The sequence below is a fragment of the Elephantulus edwardii genome, unplaced genomic scaffold, assembly GCF_000299155.1.
Source record: "Elephantulus edwardii isolate Elephantulus edwardi_28Jun2011 unplaced genomic scaffold, EleEdw1.0 scaffold00077, whole genome shotgun sequence".
Classification (NCBI taxonomy): domain Eukaryota; kingdom Metazoa; phylum Chordata; class Mammalia; order Macroscelidea; family Macroscelididae; genus Elephantulus; species Elephantulus edwardii.
In genome coordinates this window covers 6,296,218-6,308,098 of record NW_006399827.1, presented here as the reverse complement: position 1 = coordinate 6,308,098, position 11,881 = coordinate 6,296,218, and the positions used below count along the sequence as shown (strand labels likewise).

The 11,881-nt window shown below is 39.9% G+C and overlaps 1 pseudogene; it reads right to left on the bottom strand.

The window, feature by feature from the left end:
- Window positions 1–10,611: 10,611 nt before the first annotated feature.
- Window positions 10,612–11,097, bottom strand: LOC102851143 (annotated as a pseudogene).
- Window positions 11,098–11,881: the final 784 nt, after the last annotated feature.

Genomic DNA, 11,881 nt, shown 5'->3' with positions numbered 1-11,881 from the left:
TATAATTTGTTATGTGCCATTGAGTTGTCTATGACTCATAGCTACCCTTTGAACAATGGCTTTGAACCTTGCCCTACTCTGAGCCAAGGTTACCATCTCTGACACACCTGACCTTATTGCTGTAGTCACTGTGTCAATCCATCTCATCCCAGACCTTCCTCTCTCACACTGAGCCTCTACCCTTCCAAGTATGACATCATTCTCCAAGGACTGGTCCCTCCTAACAATATTCCCAAAGTATGTGAGATGGAGTTTCAATTTCTGTCATCCATAGTCACTGTCTAGTTCTCAGATACATAGGTAGCAACTGAGAAGTCCATGGCCTGAATTATGCACAACTTAGTCTTTAGACTGACATTGTTGCTCTTTAGCACTCTGGAGAAGACCTTGACAGCAGACTTTCCCAAAGCAACTCATCTTTTGATTTCCTGACTGCTTCTGCCAAGGATGTTGATTGTGGATCTGAGAAAGATGAAATCATTGACAAATGCAGTCTTTTCTCCCTCTCTTGTGATGCTGCTTATTGGCCCAATGGTGAGCATTTTTGTTTTCTTGTTAAATCAACACTCTATCTATCTAGTTCTTATTTATTGTCAAGCCAGGCCGGATCTATAGCTGACCTTCCAGAGAGTTTTCAAAAGCATTTAATCTCATCAGATGAGATTGCTCAACTTTCTTCTGCAAAGCAGCTGGTGGATTCAAACTCTCGTTACTATATAGAACTCTGATGGCCTAGTGTTAAGAAGCTGCACTACAGTTCCAAAGGTTCTCAGTTCGAATCCATCAGATATTCTGTAGGAGAAGGATGGACATCCTCTGCCATTGCAATTTCTTTCCTCTGAAAATCTGCTGAAGTGGGTTCCAACTTGACAGTGATACCAGTAACTAACGATCCGCATGTACAGGGAGCTTCGGTGCCTCAGTAATAAGGAGTTGTGCTGCCAGCCCCAAGCACGGGGTTAAAATTGATCAGCTGCTCTGCACCTAACAACCATCTATATACACAAATAATATGTATTCTTTATGTGAGTGATATCACACTACTCTTCCTGGATTTGCTAATATCTCTTTTACTAGAACTGTTTCTGAAATTCCCAGTTTGTACATAGAGCTAACCCTTTAATTATTGAAAGCTTTTATTATAAGTAAACAATGGTATATTTTTCCTTACTTAAAAAAAGTTATATCATGACTAATTACCATCCCTATTATATTGAGTTTCCTGACTACAAACAAGATCTTTCTGTTCATTTCTTTTTTATTACTTCATGAAGAAGTTTTACCAAAGCTTTTGAAATATAAATACACAATTAAATCAAGTGCACAATGAAAGAAATGTCACAATGCAGCTAAAAATAGTCATTGGTAATTAAGTACATGAATTCATTATAAAAGTATATAACTTCAGAAGCATGTTGATTGGTTTTCATAATCATGCTGCGTTAGTTCATGCCCTTAAATTTGTTCTGATTCATAGTAACCCTGGGGTGTCCTGGTTGCTTAGTGGTAAAGAATTGTGTTGCCAGTGCAAAGGTATATGGTTCTATCCCACTAGCTGCTGTTCAGGAGAAAGCTGAGCCGTCTCCTTCCATGATATGTACTGCCTCTGAAAATGTGCTGGAGAAACCGCGATGGGTCAGCTCCACCTCTATGACATACAACAGCAACATAGTTCATAAGTACAACATAACAAAGCACTGCCCATTTCATGCCAGTTCACAATCTCTGTTAAGTATATTGTTTCAAAAAAAAAAGTATATTGTTTCAGGCATATATTTTATCAACCTTCTTCTTCTTTTTTGGACCCTTTACTTTACCAAGCATGATTTCCTTCTCCAGATATAAGCCCCTCTTGACAACACACCCAAACTACATGATACAACATCTCACCATCTTTTCTAAGGAGCCCATTGACATTTCTTCAAAGACTTGATTTCTTTTGGCCATCTGTGGCATAGTCAATACTCTTCTCCAATACCACAATTCAAAGGCTTCTGTGGTCCTCTTTATTAATTATTTAACCTTCGAATCATTGACACGAGGCAATTTAAAATATCACAGCTTGGGTAAGGCTCGCCTTCATTCTCAAAATGACATTTTAACTGCTTAGCACTTTAAAGAGGTTGCTGGCAGCAGATTTACTCAGTGCAACATATCATATGGTTTCTCAACTGCTGCTTCCTTCTACTCAGTTATGGATCCAAGGAAAATGAAATCTGTGACAGCTTCAATATAGTCTCCATTTATTGTTATACTACATATTGATCTACTTGTGAGGATTTTTTTTTAATATGTTGAAGTGTAATCTATGTTAAATGTTATGGTCTTTGATCTTCACTAGTAAGTTCTTCAAGTCTTCTCCATTTTCTGCAGGGAAGGCTGTGTTCTCTACATATTGGGGGTTGTTAATAAGTTTTCCTTCAACTACGATGTTAAATCCATCTTCATATAGTCCAGTTTATCAGATGAATGCCTTAGCATATTGATTTCCAAGAAAACACACAGATTCCTCCTAGAGAGGTTTAAATCAGGACGCTCCTTGGAGGCAAGGATTCTGAGGCTCTGTCTAACATACTTTGGACATGTTATAAGGAGGTCCTTGGAGAGGGACTTCATGCTTGGGAGGGTAGAGGGACAGCACAGGAGAGGAAGGCCCTCTATGAGGTGGATTGATTCAGTGACTGAGGTAATGGGGATAGGTGTGTCGGAGGCAGTGTGATTGGCACAGGACAGAGCAGGGTTTAGAGCTATTGTACATAGGGTTGCTATGAGTCTCAAGCCACTCCATGGCACATAACAACAACAGCAACAACATATTGATTTCCAGTCTGGGAAGCTGTATGAAACAATTGGATTTGACAAAAGTGTATTTTCTTGTTTTGGTTGAGGCTTAAATGTGAAATATTTGTTTGGTTCTTTGTTGTTGTTGTTGGGTTTTTTGGTTGTTGTTGTTTCTTTTGTTCACAATTGGGTGTGAACTGATTGGATTTGGCCTTGTATTGAAAAGGCAGTTGGGCCCGTAGGCAAGCTGCCCTCAGGCCTGGTTTGAAATGTTTTTGGTCAAACGTTCTTCTAAGTGGTATAGCCCTGGTCTGTCCATTTGCTGTATAGAGGTAACTCATGGTTTCTGTGATACTAAACATTGTGACTCTGATGTGTCAAATGTGATATGGTTACCCATGGTGGACAGTGTTTGGCGCAGCTCCCAGATTAAAACATACTTGGAAGTAGGAGTGGCATCCACTTCTGAAATAGCTTTCCTCTGGAAATTCAATGAACTTAGAGAAACAATCATAGTTATAGAACAGGGTTCAGGGTTTTTGTTCTTAGGGTCACTATGGGTCATCTACAACTTGATGGCACTTAACAACAATAATAACAACATAGTGATTTAATAGGAATAGTGAAAGGAACACCCTTAATGTATATTTACTGATTTTAGCCAGTCAAACAGTATCCCTTTGTTTGAATAATTGCTTCTTGGTATACATACAGGTTCCGCATGAACACAAGTGTTCTCAAATTCTCAATCTTTATTTAAAGTTCTCTATAGTTTATTGTGAACTACATAATTGAATGCTTTTGTATCATCAACACAGCACAGATAAACATCTTTTTATATTCTATTTTCAGTCTTGGTCTCTCTGACATCAGTAACGATATCCCTCATTTCCTGGTCTCTTCTGAATCCACCTTGAATTTCTGGAAGTTCCCCATATACGACAGTAAAATTCACTTATGTTACACTTATATTACCACCAGTACATATTGACTGATAATTAGAAACATTTATTTTTTTACCAACTTATTTCAGACACTCCATTATTTTAAGAGATACACATTAAAATTAGAAAAAGACTGTCATATAAAGATAGTGGTCAGAAATTTAAAACAAAACCCCAAAAGAATAAGTTTAGAAAATGCCAAAAGGAAGTAACCATGTTTCCATCTTCCCAGAGTTCAAAGTCAAAAGCTTGATAGTATCCTTTTTTAATTTAAGATGTATTTGTTAGAAAAGGAGTCTAGCACTACAGAAAGAAAGAAAGAAACTGGTCCCAAGAAACAAACAGGGCCTTTATTGCATGGTCTGAGAGGGACACCAAGTGACCAGGAGCAGAGAAAGTCAGAATGGTGTGCCCGTAATTAGGGGTACTGTCTTTTTATAGGAGTCTTGGGGAGGACTAGGGAAGATGGTCCCTCTTGGAATTTTGGGCTCTTAATTAACTCAGGTCCTGACTTTCTGATCAGGCTGAGAGCCTTATCATGATGTATTGTTTTGTCTGGTCTTTGTCCTTGCTGCCTTTGAAACCATCAGGTTTCTCAGGGAGTGACTAGGTGTGGGGACAACTGCTATTTTTTTCCTCCGGTATTGATCACAAAACATTGCATAACATGGGTAAATACGAAGGGTATTATGCTGAGTAAAAATAAGTCAACCACTAAAGGACAAATATTACAGAAATCCTTTGTACTAGAAAACTTTAAAGAAAGTTTACATTTCAAAAGACTCATTCTTGGATGGTAAGAATCATTCTTACCAAGAATGAAAGAAAAGAGAGCATACAGTTAAAATTGATAGATAATACTTAAGAGTGAAGGGAGTTACAGTATATAACAAGAAAATATTTTTTGAGAGTTTCATCATTCTGATTAATCAGTCGCTATTGTTGTTGTGTACCACCAAGTCAAACCCAACCTTTAGCTGACCCTCCAGTGGGTTTCAGAAGCAGTTTAATTGGCATGGAAAGAGATCTTTCCCTTGCGGAGTAGCTGGTAGCTTCGAACTGCATGCCTTTGGGAGGGCATTACAGCTCCTTACCACTGGGCCACCAGGGCTTCCTTGCTATTTAGTCATTAAACTGTTTTCAGCTTTCATCTGGTTTCTTTATCCTTGTTCCTGAATCAAATTATTGGTTTATGGAATCTTCTGCCTTTGCTTCGTAATCTCCCATTGTTCTATGCCTTTTCTGTCTCCCCACTCTGTATTGTTACTGTTTTCTTCCTTTCCTTTCTAGTATTTCCATTATTCACTTTTAGGCCCAATTCACAATAAATGTAATCTGTATATTTTGAACTGATTCACTGTACATTCCCGTTATTGTGATATATTACCTGCAGCCACCATTTTCACTGCAGTGCACTTTCTTACAGCCACCTCCAATCTCTGCAGCCCTTTGTCTATTATTTCCTCCTACTTGGTCTGCAACTTATAAGAATGTCAGTTCCTTGATCCTTTTATTTTCTCTCAGTCTGTTAAGAACCGGTTGTTATCTCCTTCACTAACCAGTGTCAAGTTTTAAGTCCAACACTTCAATTATGCATTTGTAGATTTTAAACATACTGTTCTTCTTAATGAGAACCCTGGTGGTATAGTGCATTATCTCCTGGGCTGCTACCTGAAGTTCAGTGATTCAGATATACCTGCTGTTCTGAAGGAGAGAGATGGACACTTTCTTCTCTTTCAAAGATTACAGCATCGGAAACCTATGGATTGGAATCAATTCAATGGCAGTGGGGTTTTTTGTTTTGGTTTGGATTTTGCCCTTCGCAAAATTTCATCTTCACAATTTCCTGTTGTTGTGTATTGTCTAGTTGAAACCAAGTCATAGCTGACCCTCTAGTGGATTTTCAGAGGCTGTAAATCTCATGGGAAGGGATTACCCATCTTTCTCTAGTTGAGGAGCTGGTAGATTCACACTGCATGCCTTTGGGTTGACAACACAACTCTTCACTACTATTCTGGGAACAATTTCATCTCTAAGTCAAGTGCTTACTGTACTTACATTGACATCATCCTGAAGGCCCAGAAATACAATGATAAATGCCTATAGTAGAGAGTCATGATCCTCAACTTCAGATATAAATTTAATATAATCTAGAATTTTATTCTAGTCAGCCCACTCAATCAACTAAGTCACAATCCTAAGTAGAGCATGTACGTTCTTTGACCAACTTATTAGAAAATTCAACTCACTAGAAAAAAAGACCTACTTATTAGAAAATCCAACAGGCACAATTCATTCTATTTGCTGCACAGTTTCCACTAACTTTCCTGGCAGTTGTCCCGCCTTTCTCCTCCTTCTGACTAATCTCTTTGTGTGGCCAATCCAGGTGTAGGGAGTTTGAATCTGCCAGTTTGAAAATCAATGGAAAGTCAGTTATGAGTTGGTTCCAACTTGACTGTACTGAGTTTTTTGAGAATATTATTCCATCCTACTCTGCTTCACTTTCTTTTTTCACAATCTCTCTGAATTTACATTTTTATCTAAGCACATATGTCTCAAAAACATCACAATAAGAAGAATACCCTTCCCCTTATCCAACCCCTGTAGTTAGTATGGTTCCTTTACTGGATAGAGTGAAAGAGTGACCTTTCACAGAAGGAGGGAAATGTTAGGAGAAAAAAAAGAAGAGAAAGAAAAACATGAGTATTTAAAAAGAAGATGCATTTATGGATTTGGGGAAATAAATGATAACTCTTCTGAAAAGAATAGAATGGAGAAAATCTTGGCAGAGGAGTTCGAGGGAGAAGGGAAGTTTGGATCAATAAAGGTGATATAAGGAGCATGTAAGGAGTCTTGGTGGCATTGTGTGTTCAGTGACAGACAGGTAAGCAGTTTAAATTTACCTGGTACCTTGAGGAAAGTTGGGCAGTCACCTTCCAGTAAAGAAGCACAGACTCAGAAACCTGATGGAGAGTTACTGTGAGTTGATATTGACTGGGAAGTAGTGGGCAAGGAACATACGGAGATGAGAATCAGAGAGAATTTAGAATGCTAAGCAAGAGCAGTACCTAGAGCAATAGTTTGATTTAGTAGGCAGGGCCATAAAAGTTTATAGATCCAGTATTGATTGTCTTTTACACTAAAGGCAGTACTAAATCCAAAGCTTCAACATCTTGTTGAACGTAGGACTGTAAGGGTTTGTTGTTGCTTTTTTACATTTTTAACAGCATATTCTTTCCATTTAATTGTTTCCCTATTCATTCATTGTTGCATATTTTCCTCCCTGTCCACCCCCCTCTGTGTGTGTGTGTGTGTGTGTGTGTGTGTGTGTGTGTCCAATAGATGCTTCTCTTGTGGGCTTAGTGGTAAGAAGCTGTGTTGCAATCCCAAAGGTACATGGTTCAAATCCACCAGCAGCATGACAATCTTCTCTTGTGTTGATTTACTGCCTCCGAAAACCCACTGGAGGGTGAGCTATGAGTATTCATGACACACAACAACAACAACATAGGCATGAAGCAGGGGACATTCTTTTCTCACCCTCTCTACTCTGTAAAATATTCTGCTGTTTTTATAATACAGATTTCTATTGTATAAACATTTCATACTGCAATAGGCTGTGGCATTGTTGTGCATTATCACGTCAGAACCAACCCGCAGCTGAACCTGAGAGGTAGTAAATTTCACAGGAGAAGAGTGTCCATCTTCTATGGAGAAGCTGGCAGGTTTGACTCACATACCTTTCCACTGGCAGTGCAGACCGCAAATGGATTCATTAAAAATGAAAATTTGGACGATTTTTTTTTCTTTGAGTTGAAAGAATTCTCTCAATTCAGTATGACACAGCATTCAATTTAAGATGTTAACCAGCTATAAAGCTATCCTCATTGAGGGGTCTATATTTTCATATACTCATTAAAATAATTATGCTAAGGCCAAAGTATTAAAGCTTGATTAAGTACAGAGAAGCTGCATAAATCTGAAATCTGTATGTGAGTTAGTATGGCTTGTGGAAAAGTCAAGGATTCTAGCACTTATGAGTGCAGAGTCTGAAAAAGAACATCGGGTTGAAATGAAGCCTTTTCAGTAAAACGAACTAGTTAACAGAGTATGCTCTTTAGAGAGTTAATTGTTCTTTTGTGCTTCTCAATGTAGTTCTATTGTTTTATATCTTTCAAGTCTTCATTTTAATCTCAATTTTCCTGAGTGTCACCCCTGGGCCAATTGGAAGTACCATGATAGCTGGAGAAGAGACTGAGGTTGTTAACAATTTCAGCCTGCTTGGCTCCATAAAGAACACTCTTGGCACCAGCATCAGGAGATCAAAAGATTAATTTGCATTGGGGAAATCTGTGGTCAGAAACCTCTCAAAAGTGTTAAAGAGCAATTATGCCAGTCTAGAGACTAAAGTGCACATGAGCTGGGCCATAGTCTTTGCAATTACTTGCTGTGCGTCAGAGAGCTGGACAATGACTAAGGATAACAGAAGACAAATTGATGCCTCTGAGTTGTGGTGCTGGAGAAGAGTCTTGACCATACCATGAATTGCCAAAAAAATACAAAGGTCTGTCTTGAAGAGGGTGAAACCAAGTTTCTACTTGCAGGCTAAGATTTTTGAAAGTCCATCTCGTATACTTTGGACACATGGCCAGGAGGGACTGGTCCTTGGAGAAGGACATTTTGCTTCGAAGGATGGAGAGACAGCACAGGAGAGGAAGACCCCCAGAAGAGACAGATTGACACAATAACTAGGACAGTGGGGGTAGGTGTGTCTGCATCAGTGAGACTGGCTCAGGACAGGGCAGGGTTTAGAGCTACTGTACATTGGTTTTCTGTGAGTTTCAGGTGACTCAATGACACATAACAACAACAACAATGCTTGTTAAATATGACAGTAATGGATTTTAATCATCATTGGAGAAAGATGTCTGGTACTTTCAAATCTTCAGTAGGATAGAAAACTGTTAAGTAGAAGCTGCTTACCTTTTTGTTGGCAACACAATTTCTTACCACTAAGGTACCCGAGCTCCCAAATAGTCTGTTTAAGTGGCTAAAATATTCCAGGTGTCAAGTAGGTAGATTGCCACATCATTCTATCATGCCTCAGAAGATTATTTTATCATGTTGACTAAAACGCAATTCATTATATAATATTGTGATTCATAAAAAATTTAACAAGGCAAAACAAACAAACAAAACCCCTTGGGATTAAAAGGTTATATGTGTTATCTTGTGGCCTAGTGGCAAGAAATTGTGCTGCAGTCCTGAAGTCACGCAGTTTGAGGTGACCAGTTGCTCTGTGGGAGAAGCGTGGACAATCTCCTCCCATGCAATTAACAACTGTCTCTGAAAACCTGCTCGAGGGTCAGCCATGAGTTGGTTCAGATTCTATGGTAACAACCACAACAGCATGTGTTATCTATATTACAAAATTAGGGAAAAAATAGAACAAAGATTCAACCAGGTCTTATTACTTCTGCTCTAGAAGATAACTCCTTCTACCAAGGTCGTAAGACAAGAAGGACAAGTTCAGAAAGAATAAACTGCCTGATTAAAATGGATTGATTTTACAAAAATAAAAAACACACAATACAATAAGTTAGTTTTAAAGGGGAATAATAAGCATGCTGGAATAACTTAAAAGAAATTAGATCAAACACGGCAATTGGGCCTTTTGCATTAAAATATATCTTTTGTTCTCTTCATCTCTTGGGCATATACTGACTATTTAATCACTATGGAATTGCTTTAGTCACACTTATTTTGCTAGCAAAAGAGCATGTTTGGCTGCAGTGAGTTCTTCAGTTTCTCTCGTACTTATAGGAGCTATGGGAGCCTCCTGTTAAGGAGTTGTTAGTTGCTGCTAATCTGAGGGCAGTCTGCCAGCTGCTTTGTGGGAGGAAGATGGGTCATTTCCTCCCATGTGATTTACAGCCTCTGAAAACCCACTGGTGGGACAGCTAGGAGTGGGTTCCAATTCGATGGCATGTCACAGTTTACCGGTTTAGTCCTGAGAGCATTCTCCCAGAATGTTCCAAAATACACCCACAGAACCTATTGTTGCCACGCTCCCTCCAGGGAGGGGGAGAGATTCATAGTCGAACAGATTTGTAAATCACTATTTATCAATTTATTCTTATAGAGCATCACAATTCATACAAGCACAGCAATAAACACAAAACCCTCCATTAAAAGAATGGGATTTTTTCCTACTCATTTAATTTTTTTTTAAATTTACTTCCCTCTCCCTCCTTTCTTATCCTGTTTAGAGAAACATTTAAAATTGTGTTTAACATTATTCAAATGTATTTGATAAGAGAAGCCCTCACTCTCTTGCTCTTTGAAATGTAAATTTTTTTTTGATGAATACACTTCCTTTATCAAGGGTGACAAAAAGAAAAAGACCAAACATAAAGACCCAGGATGCTAGAAATACAAACTCAATTCATTCAAATTCAAGCATGTCCAAACCCTGGTGACAAACTTAGGTGCATGTGAGCACCAAGTCAGGGACAAGGGACAGGAGTGAATCTGAGTCCCAGAAAAGGTATGGGAATGGGCCTTTGGAGGCCCCTTGGTGATCACCCCCACTGTGGTTACCTCCACCTCCCCAGTGACAGTGAAGGGCCTTACAGGCCCCCATCTTGCTCCCACCTCACCCCTGGCCAGGGCTTTGAAGGTCAGTTTCAAGCAGTTCTACCCTCCCTTACTCCATCCTCACTTGTTCAGGCCTCGAGCCTCACTCTCTTCTTTCACCTACACGTTCTTCTCTGTGATTAGTAGCAGGTTAGGGTACTGTATGCACTGCGGTGAGGCTGAGGGCCAGGAGAGGTGTGGTGGAGGCGACGTGAAGAGAGAAGAGCGAGCTGTCCAAGGACCCCTCTCTTCAAGGGATCCCAAACTGTACAACCAGCTCCTCTTTAGCGTCCACGCGGATCTGAGAAAGTGCACTGTAGGCATAAGCAGCTATCCTGGAGACCTGCTGCAAGTCAGAGGAGGAGATGGGCTCGCTGGCCAGCACCTGGTGGGGCTGGCTGGTGAGGGATGGCAGCGGTGGCAGCTTCTTCCAGTGGGTCAGGCTGCTGCTGAGCACAGCCAGGCGGGAGCTGTATTGTCTTGCCCTGTCCATGTACTCATGCTGCTCCATGCCCTGGGAGTCCGCGGCAGACACATCAATGATGTTGCTGGCTGTCTTGGCGAGGATGGAGGAAAGCAGGGCCTGCTCATCTGTACGTGCAGAAGGCAAGCTGTGATAGTTGGGCTCTGCTCCATTGACAGCTTTGGTGGGGGGACTGCTGGGGTCTAATAGCAGCTTCCGCTCTTCTCGGTCCTGGTCCGAGTCCTCGTTCTCGCTGCTGTAGCAGCACCCCATGGCCGAGGTCGGGCCGGGCGCTCAGGCGGCGCCGAGCAGCGACGGCGTCCGTCTGAAATGTAATTTTTATAACATTATAGTCAAGGTAGTACATAAAGCAATTTCAGAAATGCTAGGAAAACAAACAAGTCATGTGGTATTTATTATGGTGAAATGTAAATAATTATCATGCCTCAAAAGGGATATTTGACTACCGTACATCTTGTAGAATCTAGCATACTATTTACTACAGAACAGAGCCCTATAAAAGAAGTAGACTGAAAATTTATGTTTTACTCAAGAGCCTTGAGCTAATGGTGACCGTAAATGCGAGACCTAGTTAGCCCTACAAACACAAAAGACTATTTGTCACACTATACAAATTGCTCTGAAGAGAAATAAATATGCTTACACTGCAAATTCAGCTGTATTGCTGCAGTACTCTTCCTAAAATCCATTTTCATCCCTATAACTCTAGTACTTTCATGGATACTCTTCCCGTAAGCATCCATTGAGTTGTCATTATTCAAAGGCATTAAGCTGACCATTGGAGGCTTCTGTACAACACTTATTCCCTGCCTTTGCAAGCCCCATACCTTGTTGAAGAGAGACAAGCTTGTCAAGTTTTTCAAGATAGTAACAAATATTAAGTTAGATGTAAAGTTATGCAAATTTAGGATGACAGGTACCTAATTCATACTGCCAAAGAAATTATTGCGACGTAATTATGACTTATAAAGAAAGCATTCTCTTAGAATGTTCCTAAAATATGTCCATAGGGCTTACTGTTGTCACATTCCCTCCA